General features: G+C 35.4%; 1 protein-coding gene across 1 annotated transcript in view; it reads left to right on the forward strand.

The window, feature by feature from the left end:
* Positions 1-16725, forward strand: part of TENM2 (teneurin transmembrane protein 2) — a 3004989-nt gene that overhangs the window by 1259544 nt on the left and 1728720 nt on the right. The window contains exon 10 of the mRNA XM_060296575.1: positions 13369-13438. The gene's annotated coding sequence lies outside the window, so the exon portion shown is untranslated. The remainder of the gene's footprint in view (positions 1-13368; positions 13439-16725) is intronic.

Here is a 16725-nt window from a genome sequence, read left to right on the forward strand (position 1 = left end):
ATATTTTTGACTTTGCAGGCCAAGTCTCTGTCACAACTACTCAACCTGCTGTTGTAGCATAAAAGTTAGCTCAGGCAATATATAACGAACATGTGTGACTCTGTCCCAGCCTTATTTATGGACTTGAAATTTGAATTTCATGTAATTTTCATGTCACAAAATATTCTTCTTCTTTTGGTTTCTGTCAACCATTTAAAAATGTAAAAACATGTAAAAACAATGATTTGCTCCTCAGTCGTACAAAAAATGGATTGCAATCCATACTTTGCTAACCTCTCCTCTAGCCCTGCAGGTATTGTTACTCAAAGCTGCTTTCTTCCTCATCATAGCTTCTCTATTACACAGCTATCTCAGCTGTGAAGTCCATCTTTGTATGTTCTCTTTGCCTTGAATGGCCTGAAATGTGTGGTGAGAAAGCAGAGCTGTTTAACTTGTAGAAACTGATTTTTCTTTATTACTCCATATTTTTTCCTCCAGTCCTTTTCTTGTATGTGAGTATTGTACTTAGAACTAATTTTCATCTATTGCACATTATACAATACTATTAGTTTGATTAATTAACGCATAATACATCCTGGAGACTAATTTGTTTACTCCAGTGGACTCATTAAGGCTTGCCGTATGAATGTGGGATTAGGTTTAAAAAGGGAATCACCTTCGAATGATTGACTCCCATGTCTGTTTAAAAAGAAAAAAAATCTGACAAGTGAAAATCAAGTAATCTATATCCCTCTCATTATCCGTAAAAGAACATTAAAGGATTTCTAAAGCTATGTGCATATAACTTGATTTCCTATGGTGTTATTGTAGAGTTGCATGATTTACTTTCAATAATTGATCATAGAAAAAGCCAATTAAAGCAGTGTGCTAATATCTTCCTCCATAGGTGAATAGAGCAATGAGGACTTGCATCCCTGCTTAATTCTGTACGTCGGTGCATATTTTAAGTTTACCATCTTGCCACCCATGATAACGTTATTGCCTGTCATGCAGGAATAAAATTACTTCTAATAAACAAGACTACTGTTAGGTGGGCCCCCACGAGCAAGCATTGTCAGAGGCAGGAGAACACATTTCTTGATGTTATATTTGTACTGTATTCTGCCCTTTAGGGATGGTTTATACACCTTGGTAGGATGAGATGGTGGGCCTAATATATATATCATAATCCTCCCCTGTTTCTGTTTCTGTTGCACTGTTTTTAGCTGAATACTTAGATATTCTGACAGAGCTGCCATTCGAAAATTCAGAAGTGTGTAGATGTATGCACCTGTCCTGTGCCTGTTTTCTGCAAACCCTTATCTGTCACCCAGTGCCTTTTCCAAGGTCTCGGCCTTAGAAAAGAGCTGAAATCCAGTTATCAGCGGGGGTTTCTGCTGCAGATGTGTACCTGAGGGCTATTTTAGAAAGAACAGGTTTGTAATTAGAAATCTTGGTGCTGTGAGTGTACTACAGGGCTAAATATGCAGACACTTCCCTTTTCATTGAGAAATCTCTGTAGAAGGTTTGAGGCAGATCTTCACAGCTTAATTTGCAAGAGAGCAAGTGTATTGTCTTTTTATTGCTTGTGCAGCTCCGGGTCATCTCAGAGAGTGGCAGTGACTAGTTTATAAAGAGTTGTCATTATTGCCCGGCTTTGGGTATTTATGCTTTCAAAAAATGTGGCGTAAACAGTTTGTGATAAATTCTCTCTGAGCCAAGGTTACTGGAACTCCTTTACTGGAGATATTTAGGTATTGGATAGGAACCCAGCTGTCCTATGCTGTTTCCAATGCAATCAAGTCTGCAGACCTGAGGTTGAAGAAGATGACCTCCATTGTTAGGCTGGCCTTGGGCGAAATTGTAAAGTAGGCAAAGTTCCCATTCCATTTGTCATTTCACCAGAATGCCCTCAGGCTCTTCCATGCCTCCCCCGGAGTTATTCCCCGGTCACTTCATCAGGCAATCTCTCCAGTGTTTTTTGTTGTTGTTTGTTTGTTTGTTTTAATCTAATTTAATTAATTTATTTTTTATACAGCAGGTTCTTATTCATTATCTATTTTATACATATTAGTGTATATATGTCAGGCCCAATCTCCCAATTCATCCCACCACCACCACCATCCCCCCCAACTTTCCCCCCTTGGTGTCCATACATTTGTTCTCTACATCTGTGTCTCTGTTTCTGCCTTGTAAACTGGTTCATCTGTACCATTTTTCTAGATTCCACAAATATGTGTTAATATACGAGATTTGTTTTTCTCTTTCTGACTTACTTCACTCTGTATGACAGTCTCTGGGTCCATCCACGTCTCTACAAATGACCCAATTTTGTTCCTTTTTATGCATAAGTAATACTCCATTGTATACATGTACCACATCTTCTTTATCCATTCGTCTGTCAATGGGCATTTAGGTTGCTTCCATGACCTGGCTATTGTGAATAGTGCTGCAATGAACATTGGGGTACATGTGTCTTTTTGAATTATGGTTTTCTCTGGGTATATGCCCAGTAGTGGGATTGCTGGATCGTATGGTAATTCTATTTTTAGTTTTTTAAAGAACCTCCATACTGTTCTCCATAGTGGCTGTATCAATTTACATTCCCACCAACAGTGCAAGAGGGTTCCCTTTTCTCCACACCCTCTCCAGCATTTGTTTTTTGTAGATTTTCTGATGATGCCCATTCTAACTGGTGTGAGGTGATACCTCATTGCAGTTTTGATTTGCATTTCTCTGATAATTAGTGATGTTGAACAGCTTTTCATGTCCTTCTTGGCCATTTGTATGTCTTCTTTGGAGAAATGTCTATTTAGGTCATCTGCCCATTTTTTGATTGGGTAGTTTGTTTTTTTTAATATTGAGCTGCGTGAGCTGTTTATATATTTTGGAGATTAATCCTTTGTCCATTGATTCATTTGCAAATATTTTCTCCCATTCTGAGGGTTGTCTTTTCCTCTGGTTTATAGTTTCCTTTGCTGTGTAAAAGAAAAGCGTTTAAGCTTTATTAGGTCCCATTTGTCACTCAAAATTTGCATGGTCAGTGCCCTGTTCCCCTAGGAGCTCCATGATTGTGTGAAGTAGTTATTTGAGTAAAATCATTTTAATAACTTAATAAGTGATTCTAGGGCTTCCCTGATGGCACAGTGGTTAAGAATCTGCCTGCCAGTGCAGGGGACATGGGCTCGAGCACTGGTCCAGGAATATCCCACATGCCGCAGAGCAACTAAGCCCATTTGCTACAACTACTGAGCCTGCGCTCTAGAGCCCATGTGCCACAACTACTGAATGCCTAGAGCTCATGCTCCTCAACAAGAGAGGCCACCACAGTGAGAAGCCCACACACCGCAATGAAGAGTTTCCCCCACTCTCCACAATTAGAGAAAGCCCACGCACAGCAACAAAGATCCAACGCAGCCAAATATTAAATAAATAAATTTATTTTAAAAAAAAGTGATTCTAGCTTAGTCTCCTATTCCTCCACATACTGTTCCCTCACCCTTCATTCATTCAACATATGTGCATTTTAGGACGAGCCTACCAGAACCTGTGTCATCATGTAAGGGGATAACTCTAATAGCACATATTTCTGATGTTATGGCAGAAAAGTGAGGAAAGTATTTTGGAGACCTTTTCACTCTTTCAAAATCATTTCATAAGAAAATAGTCCCCCTGAGAAACCAATGGCTTCTCTAATAGTATGAGCCTTCCTGTGCTGCAAAGGCTAACAATTATTAAAGCTGACTTTTAGAATAATTGTTTGGCAGACCTTCTTGACTCTTTGCAAACTAGTGACCAGTAAAGAGGCAAGCATTGTAAAAATAAATAAAGAAGCAGCTTATAAAAGGCAAAGTTGGGAAGAGAAATGAGTGGCAAAAAGAAAGAGGGAGAATAAAGTGTCAACTGAATTTAGTTAGGAGAAGCTGCTTTTACCAGCCAGAAAGGATACAATTTGCAGATTGGGTTTGTTGTTTTAATAATTGCTTTCTGTGAAATGCTTTCCCTAAGCTATAGACTAAAGAAGTTGTAGAACCATAGAGCTTTAGTGCTGGAAGGAAACCTCAAAATTGATCAAATCACATATCTGACTAAACCATGTATTTTAGAGGAATTTGAAATACACAGTATAAAACTGCTTCATTCAAACTCAAGGTGAAGAGGTATTGTCTATAATACAGGCAATATTAGAGCCCCTAAGGTATGGAAGAACAAAGTTTTAACCATGCAACCATAGCAGCACAGTGCAATGATTAGTAGCACAAAAAGTAAAGTCGGGTGTATACAGAATTCTGTTTTACTAGTTGTGTGACTTTGGACAAGAAATACTATTTAGCTAAACCAAGCTTGTTACCCTCACTTGTGAAATTCAGATTATTAAAACAAATGAGGACCGAATGATATAATCTCAGTACAATGTGTGACGTAATGTGGGCAATCAATAAATACCTCTTGTTAACATTGCTATTATTTAAGAAGCAATGTTTCTCTTGCCACAGGTAATAAATTAGGTAGCATTAGAGTGAAAAGCAAAGTGAAATTATGAAAGTTCAGTCACTACTATATGAAATATCTATAATCTGCTCACACGTAAGTATACTCCAGAATTTTCTTGCAAGTGAGATTTACGTTTGTTTGATTGTGAATAACTACATTCTAAAGAGGAATAACAACTGAAGGGAGGGAAGAGGAAAGATATGAGGTGGGGAGAATGCCTATGATCCAATTACATTTGGGTAATTTACGGAGTAGTCTTCAGTCTGGGTCCCTGAACTTCTAGTCTACATCAAGGTTGTCCAAAAGGTCTACAAGCATGGAAAATTTAAAGGGCTGTGATTCACAAATCCCAACTTTTCTATGGATCCCTTCCTAAAATTGATCTGCCCAAGAACTCTGCTGTGACCTCTCTCTGTCCCAGTTACCTTATCATGAAGTCACAAAAGAAAGCCAGATATCTTACCCATCCCAGTTCTAAATCTTTTAATTCTTCTACCTCAAAGGAAAAACAAAACAAAACAAAAACCTCTGGGGTGACAAACAAAGGATATTTCAAAACGTTCTTATAATTGATGTTGAGAATCAAAATGCAGCCTACACTCGCCATCCACCTTGTTGACAGAAAGATTTTCAATATAAGTTTACTCTCTGTATTTAATAACTATTTTTCAATAATTCATAATATGTGTGTTTTAAAAAATTACATACAAATGATAATGAGATGCTGACTAAATCCTAAAGAATGTGTTTAACCCTTAAAGCCATATATTCATGACTGTATATGATATTCTTAATATAAAATTACTATTATAGGATTTTTTCTTCTTTAATTTTGTATTTGGTTCTTTTTTTTCTCTTACATTGAAGTGCTTGGTTCATATTATTACCATATATATTTATTTAATTTATTCTGCCATTCATAATTATATCATCAATACACTAAAAATTAAACCACTAAGTGAAGTTTGAGACATTTTTGTAGTTCTTTTGGTCCTACAATATATACTATTATGGATATATTATCTGAGTAATGTACTTACTATATATTTAAACTCTATATAGCGATGAAACCAAATTTTACATAAAATTTTATCCATGTGTTTTACTTTGTTTTTAATTTTAGAGTCATTTTCCATGATTCATTTATATTCTAATATATAAATAAAATCATATAAATGGTTTAAAAGGGAAATATATTTTAAATTCTTCTCAGAGAAATCTTGCTTTCATTCTAATTTTTATTCTCCTTGTAAGTAAACATTTTCATTATTTCTTGTTTCTTTTCCAGTGTTTCTTTTTATGATAATATACAAGTACATGCATATGCATATTCATATTTCCACTTCTTTAAAAATTTCATTTAATATAACCTGGAGATCACTTACTACCAGTGCATAAATACTGGTCTTCACTCTTTTTTACAGCAGCATAATATACTCTTTTGGTAGAAATACAGTAATTCATTGAACCAGTCCTCTAACGCTGAACATCTGAATTGTTTCCAACTTTCTGCTGTTTTAAATAATTCTGCTATGAATAACTATTGCCTTAATATTTTATACCTGGGATGGTTTTCTTGCTCCCCTGGATGAAATCCTTACAGTTAGATTGCCAAGTCAAGGGGTTAATAATATGTAATTTTGTTTGATATTGCCAAATTCTCTTCTATAGAAGTTATGCCATTTTGCAATCACTCCAGCAGCGTTATAGTGGGTCCCTTTCTCCATAGCATTGCCAACAGAGTATATTGTAAAACTTTTGGATTTGTGTCATAGGTGAGAAGTTGCTTTTCTTTGTAGTTTAATTTGTATGTATCTTACTAAGAATGAGACATCATTTTTTTCCATATACTTAAGTATCATTTGCTTAGCTTTTCCTGGAACTCTCTTCACAATTTTTGCCCAATTTTGTATTAGGATTTTTTTTTACCATTTTCTTCTTGATTTTTTTAGCCCCTTTTTATCTGATAGGAGGATAAACCATGTGCCTGCAATATAATTTACTTATGATGTTTAATTTTTCTTTGAAAGCTTAATATATCAGTCTTTTGTTGCTTTTGGATTTTGAACGTTAAAAAGCCTATCTCCATTCCTTGATTATAAAATAATCCATTCATGTTTTCATTTACTACTTGTAGTTTTTTTAAATCTTTAATCCATTTAGAAATAGTCTGGTGTAAACTGTGGGATTTATCATTTTGTAAATGACTATCCAGTTGTCCCAACATTATTGATTAAAAGTTTACTTCTCTCAGTGATTTCAGATGGCACTGAAAACCTACATCAAGATTCTGGACTTTACTATTCTAAAACATTGTTATCTGACTATTCATGTGCCAATACCTACACATTTTGAAAAACAGTACATTATAGAGAGTTTTTAGTATGTTTCAATTTCTGGTAGGTCTAGCCTGCCCTCCCCCCACCCAGTTGCTTATCTTTTTCAGGTTTTTTCTTCTATCATTCTTAGTTGCTATTTTTTTTTTTTAACAAAGACATTTTAATAAACTTGTCTAGCTCCAGATAATAACTTCAAAATTTTATTGTGATTATATTAAATTTACTAACTTGGAGATCATTGACATTTTTATGACACTGAGTTATCCCATCTCAGAATGATTTGTCCTTCCATTTGTCTAATTCTACTTTTGATCTTCCAAGAAACTTAAAAATTGTCTTTATATAGACCTTGCTCACTTTTATCAACTTAGTTCTAGCTATTTAATCTTTAAATTTGCTACTAGAAATAGGGTTTTTCCTCTTTTATTACCTCTTCTAACTCATTACTGATTGAAGATATATAAAGTCTATTGGTATTTTATATTAATTATATATTCTTCTACTTTACTGAATTCTTACTGTATTATGCAGTATTTTAAAATCAATTATTTTGGATGTTTCAGACATATTATGATTTATACCTAGAGAATAATTTTACTTCGGCTTTTCAATTTTATGCCTCTGTTTGTTTTCTCTTGTTTGATTGCACTGAAAACATCTCTAGCCAAGTATTAAATAAGGGTAGAGATAATGGACATTTTTGTAATGTTCTTGTCTTTAGTGGGAAATCAGTTATTGTCTTCCCATTAAATAAGATGCTGGTGTTTGGCTAAAGTATCTATTGATCTATTTATTCATACAGGTAAATAAATAGATTATTGATTAATAGATATGTATAGGTTTACATAGATTAATACAGATATTGTGTTACTGAAGCATCCATACATTTCTGTTCTATTATGTAATTTTGAGAATTCATCCTTTCTGAGTGTATGGAAATAATATGATTTATCTCTTCAGACCCACTAACATGGTTATCTAATGGTTTTTGGATATTTCCTCCCACTTACATGCAATTTGAAGGTGGTTGGCTATATTCATGGGCAATAGATAGTTTCTTTTACTCTTCTTGCTCACTGTTTTTATTTATTTATTTTCTAAATTAAATGTAGGCAGCAATCATTATGCTATGGTTATCTGGAACTCTAAATAGACTTCTTTTTGTTAAGTAATATATTGGATTTATTTTAAGAAAGTAATTCTTTCAATTTGTTCTCTAGAGTTTAAACTTATAAAGAGATAAATCACCCAAGCGGGTCAATATATAAGAGCATTGTGGTGTTGTCTTCCTAGAATTGCGGAGGCATGGTCTTTGTCCCATAGTGAGTCCCAAACATTTTACATTTGCCTTTGAGATATCTCTGCCTTGCAATATCTCTAAAGAGTTTGCAACACAAAGTCTGAAAATGAGTAGGTTATCTCCTCCAGGAGAAATCTTCTCTAAGCTTCCTTAGTGACTATCTCTCTCCTGTGTATTTACAGTATCTTAGACTTTTTTTTAGTTCCAGTAGATAAATATCCTCTTGAGAAATACATTGAAAACTTTTAAAAAGGTCAGAGTCAAAATATTAATTTCTTCTTTACCTAAGGACTGTGTTTTAAAACCTGTAATACACAGATATTTCTATATGTAATTATTAACCATGTTTGTTTTTTTTTTTAATGAAAAACTAGCTCTTCCTTCTTTTAAAGTGTTTTGCAAACAAGTCTTTGGTTAAGTATGAAAATAAAAGTTTCAAGAAATTCACATACTATTTAAAACAATCCAAATATCCCTCTGTTAAAATGATTGCTATTTCAATCAATTATTACATAATTTTAAGCCAAATAATTCCATATTCCCATAAAATCAGTTTTTTTACTTATACAGACAGTTCGAAAAGTGTATTTAAATTTTAGAACCACTGAATTATATCCCTTATAAAAAATTTATCACTGATGAGTTTTGAAAAATTGCTAGAAAACTATTCAGTGTTACTGGAACATTGCTTTATTCTCACTAATAGTCAGGCTTTTGTGTTTTTTGTTTTCTGGAAAAGGCAACATGTTTTTCATTTCTTTAAGAAGTTAACCTCTGTGACTCATCTTCTAAATAGCCATTGGAAAATGAGACGTCAATTCCCATCTTTCAAAAAAACAAAACTGCTGAGAACAGATTTTAAAAGATTTTGAAATTTGTGGGTGTTTCCTTTAAACTATGAATCTAAAAATCTTCTGAGAATAAATTCTCTTTTCAAGGACTAATAGAGGTCATCTGTGAGGGTGAAAAAGAGTAGGTGAGAGTTGGGAGAAAGGAAAACATTTGTGGACGTAAGTCCACCTATAAACACCATGTTTATTATTTTATCAGATGAATGAAGAAAGAGAACTAAAATTTATTAGCTACCTATTATGGGCCCTATCACACAGCCATGTTGTTAATGCTCACTTTGAGAAAGGGATTCTATGTTTTTGGATTAAGAATCTGAAGAAGAGCACAGGAATTAAAGTAATTTTGTCCAAGGTGACCAAACTAGTGAGTCATCTCACTCCAAAGTCTGAATGTGTGTTTCTTGCTTTTAATGAGTATCTTAATCTTTTAAGACAATATTTTGCAGATATCTGTCATCCACATAGTACTGTCACACATTTTGCCATTACTGTGTACCACTTATGTAATTATTTAGTGATTTTCCCCCTTTAAATTGACTTTAGGTCTACTCACTTTGTTAGCTTTGCCTTGTTCTAAGAAGTAATAACCCAACACAAATATACTAGACCAGCTATGTTTTTTTTTGCTCTATATTATAACTAACACACAATTTTTAATTTGTGTAATGCTCATCTGTGCATTACCTAAAATGTTGTCAGTGGTTTTGTGATTACCACCATTTTGGAAATAACGTACTGGAAAGAAATGTACTGTCATGTCACGAAGATGCGTTTCTCCTTACCTCATTTTCAAGAAACTGATCTTTCTTTGTTTTGGAGCTACCAGCCTCCCTTGGGCTCTTCCTCCTCTAAAGAATCTATTAAGCAAAATAAAGTCAGAGCAGACATATCAGTAATTTAGTAGACCCTCAAAAGAATAGAGTTACAAAGGTAAAACTTAGGAAAGTGGACTAAAAGAAGCCTAAGGCTGCAGCTAACTCAACTGTAGACAATTCCTGAGGTCCCCACAGAAGGAGAACTGACCTCTGGCTTCCCTGAGGTGGGGGAAACATGCAGACCATGCACTTCTCTCCCAGATTTAAGTGAGTAAAATGGCAGAGATTCTAAGGTTTGCTCTAGGGATCCTAAAACAAGGCTCTGGCTTTGAGCATTCCTCAGATTTTAATAAGCAGATCCTCAAAGGATTAAAAACTAAGCAAAACATTTTCAAACATCAATGAAGTTAACTTTATTCAAGCCAGACTGCTCTGATCATTGCAGTTCTGGGAAGCCAGTTCCAACAATCCTTTAAATTAAATGATTTTTAGATATGGTTTAAGGCTTCCATGAAGAAAAGTCCAGAAAAAAAGAAGAGATAAGTGTTCATGAAATCTTATAAATTTCCTGTTTGTTACTATTCTGTTTCTCCATCTGAGAATAGTAACAAAACCTTGACAACAAAAAAGTGCACTCCTGTATTTTTCATTTAGGTGATGTTATGGACTGAATGTATGCATACACCCCACCCCCAAATTCATATGTTGAAACCCTTAGGGTTTCCCCATGTGATAGTATTAGGAGATGGGGCCTTCAGGAGATAATTAGATGGGATCATGAGGATGAGGTCCCCATGATAGGACACCAGAGCATCTACTCTCTGCCCTGTGAGAAGGTAGCTGTCTGCAAGCCAGGAAGAGAGCCCTCACCAAGAACTGAATTTGTCAGCACCTTTTTCTTAGACTTCTGTCCTCCAAAACTGTCAGAAGTAAATGTCTGTTGTTTAAGCCACCTATGGTATTTTGTAACACCAGCCTGAGCTGAGTAAGACAGGTGGCAAGGAAATAGCTTCTGGGAGAGGGAGACTTAGAGATTGTTGATTAAGAAACTAGAACTGGATACAAGACTAGAGTCCTGGAAGAGAGATAGCAAAGGATAACTGGCTTTAAAAGGAAAACAAATCTAGCTGAATAATTGGTGATGGTGTAACATGACAAAAGGCCAAGGGCATAGAAACACAGTTTCTACAAGGTTTAAGATGAGGGAAGTTCCTGGGGGTTCCTGGCAGCTTGTCTATTAGTTTGAAATTTAAGAGAGTATTAGATAAAGTATGGCATACTGGTAAAGTACATGGTCTCAAACTGTTTGATTTTATATCTCAGGTCCTTCACTCACTAGGCTTGTGACCTTGGAGAGTTTAGTTTATCTCCTTACCCTCGATTTTCTTATCCTTAAAATGAGGAGAATTAAAGTTCCTGATTTAGTGGTGTTTTTTTTTCTCCATCAAGTGAGATAATACATGTAAAATGTTTAGCGTTTATTTTAGCTCTTTATAATCAGTATATTTCTGATAGATAATGCAATTCATGTGGAAATATTCTTACCACCATACTTGAACTGCAACATCAAACGGTCATGAACACATATGATTCAGCAATCCCACTCCTGGGCATATATCTGGACAAAACTATAATTCAGAAGGATACATGCACCCTTATGTTTATAGCAGCACTATTTACAATAGCTAAGACATGGAAATAACCTAAATGTCCATCAACAGATGAATGGATAAATAAGATGTAGTATATATACACAATGGAATACTACTCAGCCATAAAAAAGAATGAAATAATGCCATTTGCAAGCACATGGATGGACCTAGAGATTATCATACTAAGTGAAGCAAGGCAGAAAGAGAAAGACAATTACCATATGATATCACTTATATGTGAAACCTAAAATATGACACAAATGAACTTGTCTACAAAAAAGAAGACTCACAGACATAGAGAACAGACTTGTGGTTGCCAAGGGGGAAGGGAGAAGGGACAGGGTTGGATTGGGAGTTTGGGACTAGCAGATGCAAACTATTATATATAGAATGGATAAACAACAATGTCCTTTTGTAAAGCACAGGGAACTATATTCAATATCCTGTAATAAACCATAATGGAAAAGGAAAAATAAATCAATGAATAAACAAATTAATGGGGAAAAATGTCATGAATAGAAAACTGCCTGGAAAGAATACATATTTGTGACATTTAAGAAATAGACTACCAAATCTCTTTAGGCATATCAATTGTTTATATTTATTCTAAATGACCATAATTAATGGGAACTGAAAAAGAAAACATAGTTTACAGATGGTCCTGGTCCTCTACCAACTTGGAGTTGGTGTTTATAAAGGCAACTTCTTTCACCCATCTGTAGCAGATGTTGTTTTATTACTTTTTCAGTTAGTGGTGTTAGGTTCAGATTTATTCATTTTCCATTCTTTCTAAGGTCTGGCATTTTGTCAGTAGCTGCCCAAAGTCCATGGTATTGTGAAATACTGAAGGCATTTTGAGTTTCGAACATTATACTCTCTAACTACCTGGGTCAGCCAGCACCAGATATTGTAATAATAGCCCTCCTTGACTGGTAGGCAAACCCTTAGATAGCAACAAACTGAATAAGTAATTTTATTTTTTTCCATTGTGTGTAAGGGTTCCTGAAGAATCAAAATACACTATTGCTTCTTTTTTCTCTCCTTTAGTTAGATAAAAGAATAAGGAGGGCTGTTTTAGAATCACAGCATTGGAAACTGTAGTTGGTTGAATACTCCCGAAGTGTATGTCCACCCAAATAACTTATTTGGAAATAGGGTCTTAGCAGATATAATTAGTTAAGATGAGGCCACTGGATTAGGGTGGGCCCTATATCCACTGGTGCATTTATAAAAGGAGAGGACACACAGAAAGACCCACAGTCTCAGAGGAGACAGAGACACAGAGATGAAAGTAATGGAAGCAAAGTTTGGAGTGATATATCTACAAGCCAGGGAACAATAAGGATTGCCAGGAGCTACCAGAAGCTTAGGAAGAGGCAAGGAAGGATTCTTCCCTAGAGCCTTCAGAAGTACCGTGGCTGAGCTGATACATTGATTTTGGACTTGTAGTTGCCAGAACTGTGAGAGAATAAATTTCTGTTGTTTTAATCCAATAAATTTTTTTGTAATTTATTATGGTAGCCCTGGGAAACAAATACAGAAACCATTTTCCCTCAGTCCCTCATTTTACAGGTACAGAATGAAAAATACAGCAAAATAACATAAATTGACAGATAAGAGTCAAAATATATTCATAATAGATTTGTTATCTAGGTCTGGTGACTTCCTGTATGACTTACTGATTTTCAGCTATCTATTAAATTCTTTTAACGCCTCTGAGAAACACTGAAGTTCTGGGGGGGGGGGCAGCGTTTAACACATTTTTGTTTCATTGCCTTAAAGTGTTTCTTGTATCTAAATTATGGCTTTCACTGCTATGCTCCTATTATTATTTTAAAACAATTTCTGTTCCTTTTCCTTTATGTTATGTGTCATTAGAGTCAGTGAAAAGAAAACTTCAAAATATTTGTTAACGTCGAAAATTTTTGTTTCTCCCAGCTATCCCCAATCAACTGTAATACTCTGATATTTTGACATTGTGAATCTTTCGCAAGGACAACTTCACAAGGTAAGGAATAGTCTTAAAAGAGTTTGATCTTAAAACATAAGTCTGTTTAAAAATTCTGTTTGATGAATTAAGAGATTCTTAGAACATTATCTTTAGTAATCTTATTTTTAAGGGATTGAGGTTGTTTGTTACTGCCTTTGCAAATTAGGGATAAATTGTTTTTTTTTTATTTGTTCCACAGTTTTATTTAAGGAACAGAACAATAAATCTTTAAGTAGTAAAAGATAAATATGAAAAGTGCTATCAGGGTAATTGAGTTATGCTGAGCCATAAGTATGCATTTTGACAGTAATTTAGTGGTATTCTTTCAAAGAAGCCCTAGGAATGGAAGTTCTGGGAAACAGTAACATATGTTATTTGGATGGTAGGAACTTGCCTTAGGAAAGTTATCAGAAATTATGGTGACACTAATCAGGGAAATACAAAGGCAGACTGATTTCATGTGTAAATGTACATTGTCTTTGGGAAAAAAATGTTGCATTTCCATAATCGGAGTAAGCCACAGTGCTGACATATACACGGGAGAACATTTGTACCTCTATTGTTGCTTTGGTGTATATGAAATGCAGTGACATTTTTGCTTTGGTGTATATGAAATGCAGTGACATCTTTATACTTGTATCATGTTGTCCATAGACTCTCTCAAGATTCTGCCAAGATTACTCTCATGAATTTTCTGAAATCTCTCATTTTTATCATGGCCCTCAAAAAACAATCCCTTCAGTTTCTAAGCATTCTCTCTAACATATCTTGGCAAAGGAAGGGAAGGAGTGAAGGAAAAAAACCTGCAATATAAGGGACGGGGGTGAAGCCACTTAGTTTTACTTAGCAGCCAATTTCTTCTGAACACCAATGAATCTCTTTTTCCTAAGCTCACAAAAAGATTCTCAGAAAATTGAATTTAGTAGTAAGTATCCCTGTAGTAGATTTTTAGATCTGTATCAAACCAACAAACTGGGAGTGGAGGTGGGGGTGGGGAATAGCAGGGGAAAGGACAACAGAAATATATTCTTTCACAGATCTGGAGGTCAGAGGTCCAAAACCGTAGTGTCTGCAAGGTTGGTTCCTTTTAGAAGCTCTGAAGGTCAGTCTAGTCCATGTCTCTTCCTAGCTTCTGATGTCTGTCAACAATTGCTGGCATTCTTTGGCTTGTAGATGCATCACTCTAATCTCTGCCTCCATCTTCATATGCCTCAAATACCAGGAGTAAGGATTCAGATATACACTGGGGGGGGAATACTGTTCAACCCACACTAACCACCTCTGTTACAAGGCAGTCATTCCTCTGTGGCCAGATGTGTCTTATAAAGCAGTGGTCCTCAACCTTTTGGCACCAGGGACAGGTTTCGTGGAAGACAGGTTTTCCATGGACAGGGTGTGGAGGGGAGGGATGGTGCATGCAGTAATGCAAACGATGGGGAGCGATGGGGAGCGGCAGATGAAGCTTCACTCACTAGCTCACCGCTCACCTCCAGCTGTGCGGCCCAGTTCCTAACAGGCTGCGTACCGGTACCGGTCCACGGCCTGGGGTTGGGGGCCCATGTTATAAAGCATCACTGGTTTATTGTCGGTTCCCACACAATCTAAGTAACTTGATGTGATGTGTCCTATTCAACAGAGCACAATATTCAGTAGGGCAAAATAAAACAAATTAAATTAGAGATGCCTTACTTAATTTTAGGATATTATTAGAAACCAGAATGCACAACTTTCTTTTTATTTTATATTAAGAACAGTCCCCCTGTCTTCATCTCTTTATCCCTAATCTAAATTGCATATCTATATGGCAAAACAAGTAGGTTTAAGTGTCTACCTTCAAAGACTCATCTGAGCACACAACTGAAAGTTCTTCTGTCCCCTGCCTGAATAGAGCTCTCTAGTTAGATAATAATATTTTCTACCATTTGGTTGGCTTTTCAGGGTTGAAGAAGGAACCTCAGCTGTCCACTCTGCTATTCGTTAAAAATAAATGGTTCTTATAAAAAATATTAATTATAATAAACTTTAAAACTCACAATTTCAAGATGGGACTTTGGGTGAAATTGGAGAGCAGGGTTGAAGGGCATATCGAGTGAGCAGCCTATAACTCTAATGCTTCATGGAGAGCAGATGGCATTCAGAGTCAGTCCGCTTATGATTACTCCATGATAAAGATTAAAGTTGCATGTCCCCTTGCAGAGGTATGCTTGGCAGGCTGCCAATGTTCTGAACAAGTTCTTGGCCCACCTTGTTCCATGTCAGATTTTTTCTTTCCATTTATCTGAATCACTTCATATTTCCACGAATAAATCTATCCATTAAAAAGTTAAGATTTTTTTAAATGCTAATTTTATGTCATCATTATTATTCTGTTATATGAACCCATTAACAGTGACTGGAAATTTTTTTTTATTGTTCCAGATCTTAATCTTACAGTAATGTTTTGAATCCTACGTGTTTGAGCTATAGTCTGTCTCCAAGGTATGTGAGTTTGATAATTAGACAATGAATACAGGGCATTTTTTCTGTGAAGCTGGCCTTGTGACTGAAGAAATGTGGGTGTTATAACAAGGTAGCAGCTGTAACTGAAATTCTAATGCACAGCAGAGAGCCTGACACAAGGCAGTTTCATTCTTCTCATGAGTTGGCTGGAAGCCATTAATTCCAGGGAATAAAGTAGTGTATTGTTCTAACCCATGATCACTTGTGAGTTTCCATGGACAGCCCACATAAGACCTTGGAATGAGTATATATACACAAAATGTAACCAGTGGACAATGTTTTGATGCAGTTTGCAAAAGCTTAAACTCTTGAAAGCACGTAAGTGACTACCAAGTCAAAAGAATACATGTTTGAAGAATCACTTAAAATCAGTGATGCAATTAACCCTAAGAGAACCTTATTTGTTTCTTTGTGTTAGTATATATGGTATTACACAGAGGTAGGTATAAGAATAATTCTGAGAGGTCTATTTGTATTTACACTCAGTGACAGTCCATTTTCTTGGGACAATTTATTTTCTTAACTAATTATAATTTTTGAAACTTTTTTTTTGTTAAACTACAATATAAATACAGAGAACTGTACTACGTAATTATTATAAAGGGACAGCTAGATGAATTTTCTCAAGCTAATCGCACTCAGGTAACACAGATGGAACATCACCGGAACCCCATGATTCTTCTTCATGTCTCCTAGTCACTATCTTCCCCCAAATAGCAACTATGCTAATTTCTGACATCATAGTTTGTTTTCCTTTGTATTATTAGAATCCATATAGTATATACTCTTTTGTCTTTGGCTTATTT

Source organism: Globicephala melas, chromosome 3 (genome assembly GCF_963455315.2).
Source record: "Globicephala melas chromosome 3, mGloMel1.2, whole genome shotgun sequence".
Lineage (NCBI taxonomy): Eukaryota > Metazoa > Chordata > Mammalia > Artiodactyla > Delphinidae > Globicephala > Globicephala melas.